The sequence below is a fragment of the Amblyomma maculatum genome, chromosome 10 (genome assembly GCF_055883805.1).
Source record: "Amblyomma maculatum isolate TAMU_Amacu chromosome 10, ASM5588380v1, whole genome shotgun sequence".
NCBI classification, from domain to species: Eukaryota; Metazoa; Arthropoda; class Arachnida; order Ixodida; family Ixodidae; genus Amblyomma; species Amblyomma maculatum.
Window position 1 is genome coordinate 57,514,273 of NC_139353.1, and position 12,255 is coordinate 57,526,527.

A 12,255-nucleotide genomic window follows, 5' to 3' on the forward strand; every position below is an offset into this window, starting at 1 on the left:
GTCCTTGAAGTTTGCAGAGTAATGACAATGGGGATATGAACGGAGGGAGCCTCCAAAGAAAACAGGATGGCAACTGATTAGACAAATGGTGCATTATGGGCCGGTCTTACTTGCCTGAAAAAAATGGTGCCTACGAGTAACGTGCATGGTCGTGCCAGGGTGTCCTTCAGTACTTTTTGTGGAAGTACTGAAAGATGCTGGTCCTACGAACGAAGAAGCGGTGCCTTGCAAACGACCATTCTGCTATGTAAACAAATACTCCTGAGTTTTGGAGAGAGAAAGAATTGAAAACATTTCGTGATTCATTGTTCTGATATTGATTACTCGATCCCTCTAATGACCATACGCTACCACAATATTAAAAAAAATGAAAATAAGTGTTTTCTACGTCCCAGGGATGTAAATTATGAAGTTTTTATGAGGTTTCTAATGAGTCTGTTTGGCGAAGTAAGCACGTTCCCATTCGTCCAAAGAAAACACATTTCCGCCCAGGGGTTTCCAATTTTGAGGCGTGATCATATCACGTGTGTCAAGCCTTCTCAGATTGCACGTAAACAACGGTGTTAAGGTTATTTTACGCTGCGGCACAAATGCGTAGTCTGCGGCTGTCAGTAGCGATGTAATGGTGTGTTAAAATGTAGTTTGTGCGTAGGTCGGCCCATGAGCTACACAACTCTGGCGCACAAAAGAGGCATGAAGTAGTTATGGACACGAATTCAACGTATATGAACTTATGAAGCTACTCTTTTCGGAGAGACCTGCTAAATGCTCGTGGAGAAAACTCCGAACGCACATACGCACGCACAACGCGTGCGTTCAATCACGCTCAGAAGGGAAGTACAGCTTGCGTGAACGCGGGGGCCGTCAGGGGCGCCAGCTAACTTTATAAGCGCTGGAAAACGACACGGAGGGCTATATTTACGACCGCCAGCGGCTTAAAGCGTGAAGGCGTCCGCCCCCTCGCCCATCTTTCTAACCCCTAAACACGCGGCAAGGGCGATCTCCCTTTTACTTATTTTTCCATATTACATTTCTCACCCGCGGTGAATCGGCACGTTACATGTGCTTCGCCGCAGTAGTAGTGGGAGAAAGAGAGATCGACGGGGCCACGGACCAGCCATGCCCCGCTGCATTTCTCCAAGCGTCTAGGTTCCCCTCACCACCACCCCAACACTAGAGATAACCCCCACCCCTCCTCTTGCTAGTAGACGGCTACGGGCGTTGAGCGGCCCGTGGCTGCTCTTATCTGGAGGCTGGGAGTTTCGAGTTTCGACCGCAGCACGTCGCCGCAATCGGTCACCGCGTAGTCATTCCCAAGCTCAAGCTTCATTTTTTTTTTTTTTTGTTCGAATCTTTCGTTTGTCTTTCCCCCTATTTGATTCCTATGGGATACAACAAGCAAAGAGGTCTAGCAAGCCCGCTGCCACTGACATAATACAGCCAACATAATAACATAATACAGCCGTGCGCGGCGCCACTGAACGCTAGATTCTTCCACAAAGCGATTTAATCGTTCCACGTGCCATAGCTAAGTCGCATAGCGTGAAGTTAATGATGAAAATGATTAGATTATTTTAGATTTCGATGGTGTTGATATGGCTTTACCAAACAGCCTTACACTAGGTGAAGCCAGAAGCCCAATTTTGTTCGAGCACTTAAATCAAGGAAGCGTAATGGGCTTGCAGAGGCTGTGGATGGTGTCTTAACCGGATTCCGAAATAAAGTTATCATCATCATCAGCCTGACTATACCTACTGCAGGGCGAAGGCCTGTCCCATATTTCTCCACTTAACCCGGTTGCGTATTAGCAAACCATATCCCGTAGGAAAACTCGAGCAGACGACGCTTTAGCGCGTGGTTCCTCTGAGCAGCGCCACCTGGCACCAAATAGTTTATATATTGTCTAAAACGAATAAGAACGTATTTAAAGACCGCTGTTCTAGCGTTTTGGGGGCGCAATGGATCAACATCACCCATCTATGCATTGATGCCACTTAAGCATATGTTCGACTCCTGTGTTTGATGTTTTTTCCGAATATTTTTTTTTTCTAATTGCCTTCACCATAATTAAATCCTGCCTTCAGTGAGTGTATGTTACCTTTAGGTTGAGTTTAGAAAGACGTTCAGCAACAATCTTCCTGACAACAGTAACACTAAGCAATTACATTTCCTATTATTTACTGCGTCAGTGAGTGTATGTTACCTTTAGGTTGCGAGACATCTTTCAGCAACAATCGCCTTTTACAGTGAGTTATGTCAACCCGGTTCTGTGCTAGCTGCATCCACTTGACCCCTGCGAACCTCTTCACCTCATCCGCTCACCTAACTTTCTGCCGCCCCCTGCTACGCTTTCCTTCTCTTGGAATCCAGTTTGTTACCCTAATCGACCATCCGTTATTCTCTCTTCGCAATACATGTCCTGCCCATGTCCATTTCTTCTTGATTTCTACTAGAATGTCGGTAACTTGAGTTATTTCTCTGACCCACACTGCACGCTTCCTATCTCTTAATGTTACCCCTACCATTTTTCGTTCCATAGCCCTCTGGGTTGTCCTCAACTTATGTAGAACTCTCTTGGTTAGCCTCCACATTTCAGTCCCATAGGTGAGTACAGGTAAGATGCAACTGTTGTATACTTTCCTCTTTAGCGATACCGGTAAGCTGCGAGTGCTTGCCAAAAGCGCTCCATCCCAATCTTATTCTTCTTGTCATTTCCTTTTCATGGTCCGGATCTGCGGTTACTACCTGTCCTAAGCAGACATATTCGCCTACTACTTCCAGTACTTCAGTATAACTTCCAAATAAAGTTATACTGAAATACTAAAGACCTGGAAGCTATAGTGCCTGTCTATGGCAAACTGACATCATTATAAGGCTGATATAAGTGCCCGGTGACATTAAAGGTCGAGCCAGCCGCACAAGATGCAATATTCAAAGTTCAAACAACTTGCCCAGCACTGCGTCATGCTGTGGCGCGCTGCAGCTTGTACTTTTGTACTAAAGAAACACAACAGATAAGGCGCCGTAACGACTGGCAGGCACGGCACGTCCAAGCAATCTGTGACCGTCCGAGTACACTGCACCACCAGCCTGATCAATCAGCCTGATTGATCAGAATTGGGATGGCATTTGAAAGGAGGGGTTAGAATGGGGGCGTTCTAGATGTCATCTAGCGTACCTTCAACTCGATTTTTTTGTAACCTATGCTGTCCTCACCATTCTGACTCGCATCAAGCCAGCCTGTATCAACAGCTTTCCTTCCACACCAGGCTGAGTGAGACCAATGCACCGCTCTCGTGAGTTGGCCGCGATATCGAGCACGGACAGCTCAGCGGCCACCCTCCTTAGTGTGGACAGGTGTGGAACAGTTGTGTGCCAGCGAGCATGTGTTTTTTGTTTTCAAGTTTCACTAAGCTTTTATTTAGTTTTCCGTTCAATTGCGAAAGGAAAGTGATTACGATATCAGATTACGGTATCGTGTTCATCTTGCGATAATGAGGGCAATGACTACTCGTTTCGAATATGTCATGCTGGATCAAGACATCCTCCGCCGGTACACCACACCTTACGTTCTTTGCTATCATTAAGTAAAACGAGCCGGTGGCTGCCGTCTATCATACGCCCGAATGCAACCAACCAGAAATCGTATAAACCAGTCCGTTAATTTCCTTGAAAATCAGACATGTACCGAGGCAAGGGTATTCATGAGGAGTGCTGCCGAGCAGAATTATGTTCAAACGGGCAGTTTTGCTCCTTCTGTGTGCACGATTAAGTTGCTTGAGTATTTTCTTCAGGGTAACACTTTTTGAAAGGTATATCCTAAGGATTTATATAACTGCTTTCTGATACTAAGCACCCGCCGGGGTGGCATATTGGTATAGAAGGCGTTCGATTACGGAATCAGCATGCGGGGGAGCGAGTGTGATCTTGGCTGCGGCGGCCACATTTCTAGGAAGCCAGAAGAAGAAAAAAAAAAAAACAGATTAAAGACCTCCAGGCGGTAAAAAATCAGAGTCCTCTACTATGACGTCCCTCATATAGCGTGTCATTTTTGGGATGTCCACCCCAATATACGCTTTCTTTTTATCCATTAATATAGTAAAACGGTCGCGTCGCTGCTTCTGTTTTTCTCTCGTAAGCCCGTTGCTTCTGACAAGGGGAAAATAATAGCATCAATTAGTGACTTTGAATAGAAGCGCTTATAAAATAATTAAATATACACGCATAGCTAAGTTTATCTCGCCTCCGTTCTTGCGTGGTAGTGTTTACTTCCGGAATAATTATATCTTGATAGTCATGTTAACACTAAGACAATCCATTTCATTCGGACTAGATGAAGTTATGAAATATACGGAAGGTTTCATTCCATGTATCCCGTAAACAGACGTCCTGTACCGCTTTAATAATCCAGCACTGCTTAAGAGTCGCTGCTGAATTATTACAGGGGTAAAAAAAAAAATTCCATTCCCTGAAAATCCCTTGCCTGATGATCGTCAGTCTTGTATCCCAGAAATGAAATAGCGTTAAAGCATATCTAGTCAGTTTTACATTTTACGTCAACTTGGCTTCCTGAAGCAGCGCCTCCTCAACTCGCCTACTCGATTTTTACAATGCCTGCCGAATAAGGCCGATTCGACCGTCCACGGCTCTCTCCTATTCTCCTCTCCTACTCTCCTACTATAAAGACCACCATATATCTCGCACTACAAATGCATGTGAGTGCGGTGCCATAAGGCAGAAGGGAGCGAGAGAGGGCTATGCTGCCTCCGGCTTTTAACTTCCCATCGAAAAGCGGCCGCCGAGGCCGGGATTCGATCCCGCGTCCTTGGGAACAGTAATCGAGCGCCGTAACCACTGCGCCACCCCGGCGGGCGGAAGACAATAAATCCCCTCTGCTCTCTGTTACGTCATGTTACGCGCTTTTATACTTTACACGTTTATTTTTTCTGTAATCGCGCCTGTTGTCACATCACTGATATATGACATCATTATCGTCATCAACTTCTTTTGGGCGTCCTTCTTTCTGGGATTCGCCACGTCACTGCGGCTTTCCTTTCCTTTTATTTATTTCCGCCTCTTGTCTGTGGCAGGGATGCGACGGCTGGTAAGGATGGCAGCCCAAACAGGGTATTCCTCACGCTCATCGACTCAAACCGGTGAAGACTCAAGAGGCTCCGGCGCAGTGGCGCCTTTCGGCGACGATGCCGACAAAGGCAGATATTCCCTTACGTCTGCGATGCCGCACTAGCGCTTCTCACGCCCGGGCAATGCTTTGCTATACAGATGAGCAGCGCATGGGAAGACAGCGGCCGCTTGCCTTTGATCGGCTGGACTCTGCCGAGGTAAACAAAACCATCGCTTCTTTCCGGGCTGAAGAATTCACCTGTGGGACACGTCAGAACTCTGTTTCCCACCGCGGGGTTCGCCGCTTGAAACTAGGGAACCTTTCGGTCTAGTCGGCTAAACTACTAAAACCAAAACAGCTGCTACTAGAATGTGCCGAGATTCCTTTTCTGCGCGTGCGTGCGTGCGTGCGTGCGTGCGCGTGTGTGTGTGTGTGTGTGTGTGTGTGTGTGTGTGTGTGTGTGTGTGTGTGTGTGTGTGTGTGTGTGTGTGTGTGTGTGTGTGTGTGTGTGTGTGTGTGTGTGTGTGTGTGTGTGTGTGTGTGTGTGTGTGTGTGAGAGAGAGAGAGAGAGAGAGACAGAGAGAGAGACAGAGTTAATATTTGGTCGCCTTCTCCTACGTGCTCGCAAGTATTCACTCTAAATATTTGTAAATATGTAGAAAAAAAGATGCGAGTCTGCTTCTTTTAAGTGAGGAAGTGAGGGCTGCCCTTCGTCGTCTCCCTACCTACCATCCTACGGTGATTCCCCGGCTCCAATTTCAGATCTTATCACCAGTTCGGAAAATTCGATACATACTGAAGAGTTAACATTAACCCAGACACGCATGGCCCTAGCACTGACTGCGCTTTATTTACTCTATTCTTAACCAAAAATTACCGCCGCTCTCAACATAACCTTTCTTGATCACAGCAGGTAAACGCGAGCTGTCTTTGAATGTATGTTGAGAATGCTAGACACGATTTGTTTGCAGTCATGTGTCACCACTGGATCAGAGCGTATTAACGAATCGCACTTTTATTTGGGAGCATTGAAAAAATAACCGCTGAGGACAATGCCAACCAGCAGTTGTAATCAGTGAAAGTCGGTTATCAGCTTCTTTTCGTGCATGTCGACCTATGTCTGTGAGCAAAATATACGTTTATTTCAAACGTCTACATAGGACAAACACTGCTCGGAGCTTTGGAGTGAATAGCACTGAAGCCTTCGACTTTAAAAACATGGACAAAAAAACTTGGTCGACGCTCCGTAGTTTACTCAATATATCCGTGGTTGTGACACTTAACTGCATTTCATTTTTTTTTTGTTAGTTTTTCTTTTCTGTCTTAAGAAACTTCGTTCTCGGTCAGGCTGACTTTTTTTTTTCTTTTTTGTAATAATAGCCTGTTGACCTATGCATTTATGTGAGCCAACTTCAATATTTCTCCAGGGCGTCTTGAACCTACTCATTTGTGGTCCAACTTAAGGCCAAATACTTTCTCCCGCAGGCAACTCACCCGACGTTTTTATCTACTCCGCCTCCTCCACCTCCTCTTCTCTCACTCATACGGCCGCCACGCTTTCTCGAAGGCTATCTGGGTCTGTGAGATAAATGTACGACGCGTTTGCCACGACAAGTCATAAAAAAAAAAGAGGAATTCCCAAGTTCTAACAAAAAAAATATATTAAAATAAAGGGGGAGAAATACCTCACGGGTCATCTCGTAAGGTCCCATGCCCTTATCTCGCGCCCACTGCGTCCTCGTCCGTCAAGTTGGTCCTCTCTTGCACCCTGTATCTCTCTCTCCCCATCGCTCAGCTGATATCCGGCCATAAGCGGCTCAGCCATCGCGCGTGTTGACGGCCAGTTTTCCGGACGCTCCTTCGCGTTGCCCCAGCCGCCCTTATCATTAGGCTGACAGAACTACCTTTCTTATAAGGCTTTCTTCAATTAGAAGCAGGCCGTTGTCATTTGGACCAGCCTCAAGATATAGAAGCTAGCTGCAATTTTATTGAAAAATAAGAAATGATTCATTCACAACTTGCGCATACAAATTTGACTAATTATTAAAATATCAGTTACAAAGCGGCAGAGTCGTCCTAACACTACTGAAAAAAAACATGTCAGGTTATTTATCAAGTCATCGTAGGTGCTTTGTACGGAATCACTGCGGGCTGGAATAATTGTAGAGCTTGAGTTCTTCCACCACACTGCATATAATAACTATCAGAGAGTTGGTGTCGTGATGACCCCTGCTTCCCCCGTGTGGACGACTTGACTTCATAAACATATACAACATTACCAGGTGTCACACTTTCTGTAGACACCTGAACCACGCCGTTAGGAAAGACAAGAAGGTGAGAGTAAAAAGCAGAAAAAGAGAAAAGTGTATTTCAGTGGCGGTCTGCGGAGTAATTTTGATCGCCTTGGGATCCTTAACGTGCACTGGAATCTCAAAGCACGCGGATGCCTCTCCGTTCTGCTTATATCGAAACGCAGCCGCCGGCAATCGGGTTCTAACCCAGGTAGACCGAAACTTAAGTTGGGAATCTTAACAACTGCGCCAACCCGGCGCAAAAAAAAAGGGGGCTAAAATCGTTTTCTGCGGGCATAACCACCGGAAACAGTCAAGGGACGTTACACAGACACGTATCCCTATATAAGGGTGTGATGCACATCCGATGTATCCTTCCCAAGAAACCTACCTCACTTAAAGGACACTGCTCACCAGCCAAAGAATTTCTAGCATGAAACATGCACGATATAAACAAGTCATTGCATTTCTCAAAACTTGGAAGAGCTCCGACAGAAATTGCTAAGTTTGTTACGATGCTTTATGTCATTTCTCTCTCAGCATTATCGTCTTGTTTTCGCCACTTGCTTCGCAAACCTCGAAGTGGACGGGAGGTCTGTTTTCTCTCCTTTATTTTAGTTGAGCTGGAGAAAAGGACGCGCCATTTTAAGTAAGGTGACGCGTCGCCCGCCCAGAGAAAACGCATGTGATCGTATATGTCTTGATTGATTGATTGATTGATTGATTGATTGATTGATTGATTGATTGATTGATTGATTGATTGATTGATTGATTGATTGATTGATTGAAGTCTTTATCATACTTGCGTGGATAGTTCGTGTAACTTGGGAGAAACGTCAGTACGAAGGAAAGCAAGCAGAGAAATTAACTCTCAGGGTTCTTGTGCCACTCTCGACAAGCGACAGTAGCATGTGCGCGTTGAAGCCCCTTTTCCGCCTCACACTTCCCGCTAATATAGGACCTATTATCGAGCATCGATAAAGAGAGGTCTTGGCTATAATCACGGAAGAAAAATGGGCGTGTACGTGTCATTCATAGCGTGAAGGGTACATATGGTTATTTGGAGCAGATATGGTAGTAATTGAATCCATAAGCTTCGTCACAAGCCTGACGACACTCCATTGCGGAGGTGTGCAACCTGCATCAATTTGATCCTTGCCAACTTCTTAACTTTCATCCGCCCACATGATTTTATAGTCCCATGATGCGTTTGCTTTCTCTTGGAATCCTTTCATCCCTATAGGGCCCCCTTCGGTTACCTTTCCTTTGCATTACACGACCTACCCACGCGTATTTCTTTTTCCTGCTTTCTACTAGAGTGAATTAGCTGGCGTTTGTTCTATTTTGTCACGCTTCCTGTCTCTTGACTTTACGTCTAACAATTTTCATTCTTTATAGCTCTATGCGTGGTCCTAAGTTGAATCCTTTTCGTTAGCCTCCACGTCTCTGCCCCAAAGGTGAGTACCGGTAAGATACAGCTGTTATATACTTTCATATTGAGGGATACTGGTATGCTGCATTTCCTGATCTGATGAACTTGAAGATAGGTAGATAGATGTGTTTATTGATAGTAAAGACAAAGAGGTTGGCCAGATTGATTGAAATCTGGCCTGCTACTCTGCACTGGGGAAGGGGAAGAGGAAAAGAAAGCGGATCATGGTGGGTGACGATGTGGGAGGAGACATATGAAAACCCTCGCGGGAGCCCCAGAAGCAGTTTGAGACCCCTTAACTGTTAAAAGCACCCTGAAGTAGATATCAAGAGTACAAGCATCCTGTTTGCGCGAAAGTTAAGAGAAATTCCTGAATGGCATTGGTAGGAATGGGTGAAACAGAATTAGGTGGGATGAAGATGACCTCAGGCGTGCAAGAAATTATAAAGAAGGCGCTGCAATACTTTTCTGAGAATAGAATTCATGAGCGCTTGCAGAATGCGCACCAGCCCAACCTGGTCCTTATTTCCCTTTCATGATCGGGACCTTCAGTCACTACCTGCCCTAATTTAGACGTATTTACGTAGCACTAGATAGATAGATAGATGGATTTATTGAAAGGAAAAGGCAGAGAGGTTGGCCGGAATAATTCAAATCTGGCCTGCTACTCTGCACTGAGGATGCGGAAGGAGAGAAGAAAAAAGATCATGATGGGTGACGATGTGGGAGAAGGCATTTGAAATACATATCTACAGGCACAGTAGCTTGCTTTACAAGCGCGAATCAAGTCCGCTGGCGCACAAAAAACGGCAAAGAGCACGCACTGTCTAGACATCCTTCCCCTATGTTATCATTGAGCCAGATATGATTATCTAAATGTAGTTATCCCGAACACTGTCGTTCATAGCTTACTCAAGTCAAAAGAAACGGCCGCCGTGTTCCCGCTGTAGCCTTTGCGCACAAGTATTCGTCCATTCTGGTGCCACATAAACATATACTTGAAACCATTTATCCTTTCTCAACTTTTCATCTCCGAGAGAGAAAAAAAAAAAAACGGTGCGTAGATTCGCATTGTTTTCTGGCAAAAACAGCTCAGGATCCCACGTGTGCTCGGACAGGACAGACCTGCGTGTGCAAGCTACGCAAAACACTCAGCCGAGAGAGTTACCAGCCTGCAAAATTAGAAAGGTGCTGGCTAAAAGCGCTATACTGCGCGCTGCAGCCGCTGCTGTAGGTGTGTGATGGGCGTGCTCTGGCCCTCTAGGGGATAAATTTCATAGCTTGCTGATTGACAACAGCGTCGGCAGCGGCCGGCTGCGTGCGGAGGGATATGGACTTGGTAATTTATTTTGGATAATTTGCAACGTAAAGTGTTACTTCCAAGTCAACAGCGGTGTACGTACCTATCTATTGTATTGTACAGTACCGTCTGTTGCAGAAGTTTGCAGCCCAACGCGCCGGGCGGAGGAGCAGTATCGCTCCCGAGAGGCGGCGCTGCGCCCGCCGGCGTTGCCTGGTGACGCAGCTATAAATAGCGAGGGGACTTGTTCTCTTCCCCTCATCCCGCGGCTGAGAGGAAAGATGTGCGATATCAACCGCGGGAGGAGGGGAAGAGAACAAACCTCCTCACTCTTATAGCTGCGTCACCAGGCAGCGCCGGCGAGCGCAGCGCCGCCTCTCGGGAGCGATACTGCTCCTCCGCCCGGCGCGTTGGGCCGCAAACTTCTGCAACAGACGGTACATATGTTTCGTGGCTGTGCTCTAGTAGATGAAACATGTGAAACATGGTTATATATGGCGTGCCACGGTTGCCCTCTCGAGTCACTTCATATCCCTTCTGTATCCCTGGCGGTGGTGTCAGATCCCTATTTAGTTGGTGGCGCGGTGTCGGGCCTGTCTACCAATGTCGCAGTTTTCTGTGCGCCTTCCTTTCAACGTGTACTCTTGCTGGTGATTGACCCTCCTTTTGACGTGTCTCCCATTTACGTCTTGCCTTTTGTTGTGGCGGTGATGTGCATTTCCAGCTCTCTTTCCTTCTTGGCCGTCCTGTCTTTCCGGCCGTGATTTCAAACGAAGCATGACTTGTGCGTCCCCGCACTCTCTTTGCTGCAAGCTCGTACAATTCGCCTTAACACTCAAGCTAACATTTTCAAACAATCCCTCTTCAAGTCCCACGTATTGGATTCGGTACGTCGAGTCGTGGATTCATATTCCGTTCGCATCCTCGGCATCGCTTAGTTTCAGCTAGTGGTAAAAATATTTTAATGAAAATGTTTAGGAGGTTGTAGCGGGGGTTGGAGTCCTCAGTCCGTAACCCCCTTAGCGTAGGCTGCTGTCCGCGCTCTTTCGATGAGTTCTTTTTGACCCCTTGCGTCCCAGCTGGTCAGAGCTGCCTCTCGCCCCTTCTGCGTTGGCTGGTTATTAATAGTGACAGTCTGATTTCGCTGTCATGCCCACACCATACGGTACATGTCCGCCTTCTCCCCGCAGAATTTGCATTGTGAGTCAAATGACTCTGGATCTATTGTGTGTAGTCTTCGTGGGTGTTAAAAGTGTTGGTCTGTAGCTTGTGAAGGTGTACCGCCTCCCCTTTGTCTAGTGTCCTTGCTGGTGGAGGGTAGACCCGGCGAGATAATCTTAAGTGCTGAAGTATTTCAGTGTAGGTTAGCAATGGGGTAGGAGGTTTCACGAGATCCGTATTGGGTGCCCGGAGAAGAAATGCTCGGGCTGAGGTGTGTGCGCTCTCGTTCCATGGGATGCCCTGGTGACCTGGTACCCATACTAAGTGTTTATGCGTGTGTTAGTTGCCACGGGTGTAACTATCTTGCAGGATCTTAAGTTACTAGCGGTGCAATCCTGCCTCTGAGGTAATTGCGATATGCTGTCTGTGAATCTGTAAGAATGTATTCTGAGGTAGTGTGTGTTGCAGCTAGGGAAATCGCCACTTCTTCCGCAGCCGATGTGTCTTGGCTGAGCAATATTAGTCCATCCACTGTGTGATCTTGGTGCACTACCGCAACGGCCGCCATTCTCTGTTCAGGACCAGCAGCATCGTCATAGACCACGCCCTCGCGCCCACCGTAGTGTCTTTTTATAGCTTCCGCTCGTGCTTGTCGTCTCGGCTGGTGAAAATCGGGGTGAAAATTCCTCGGCAATTAAGTTCCCTTGAATTGTCCTCTCCATGAGGCTGGGATGTCGCTTTTAGGGTCTAGCTGTCGGGGGCAATTGACGTTCAAGTCGTTCCAAGACTTGTCGGGCCAATCAGAGTCGTGGAGAGTCGTACCACCAGCGCCGTGAGGTGTGTCTCTATCAGGTGTCCACAGAAACAAGTGTGACAGATACAGCGCCTTTCCCTTCCTGTGAACCAATTATTTATTATTATTATTATTATTATTATTATTATTATT

The 12,255-nt window shown here is 46.6% G+C and overlaps 1 protein-coding gene across 1 annotated transcript in view; it reads right to left on the minus strand.

Moving 5' to 3' along the window:
• Positions 1-12,255, minus strand: part of LOC146176571 (uncharacterized) — a 90,030-nt gene that overhangs the window by 57,368 nt on the left and 20,407 nt on the right. The gene's annotated exons all lie outside the window — the stretch shown is intronic.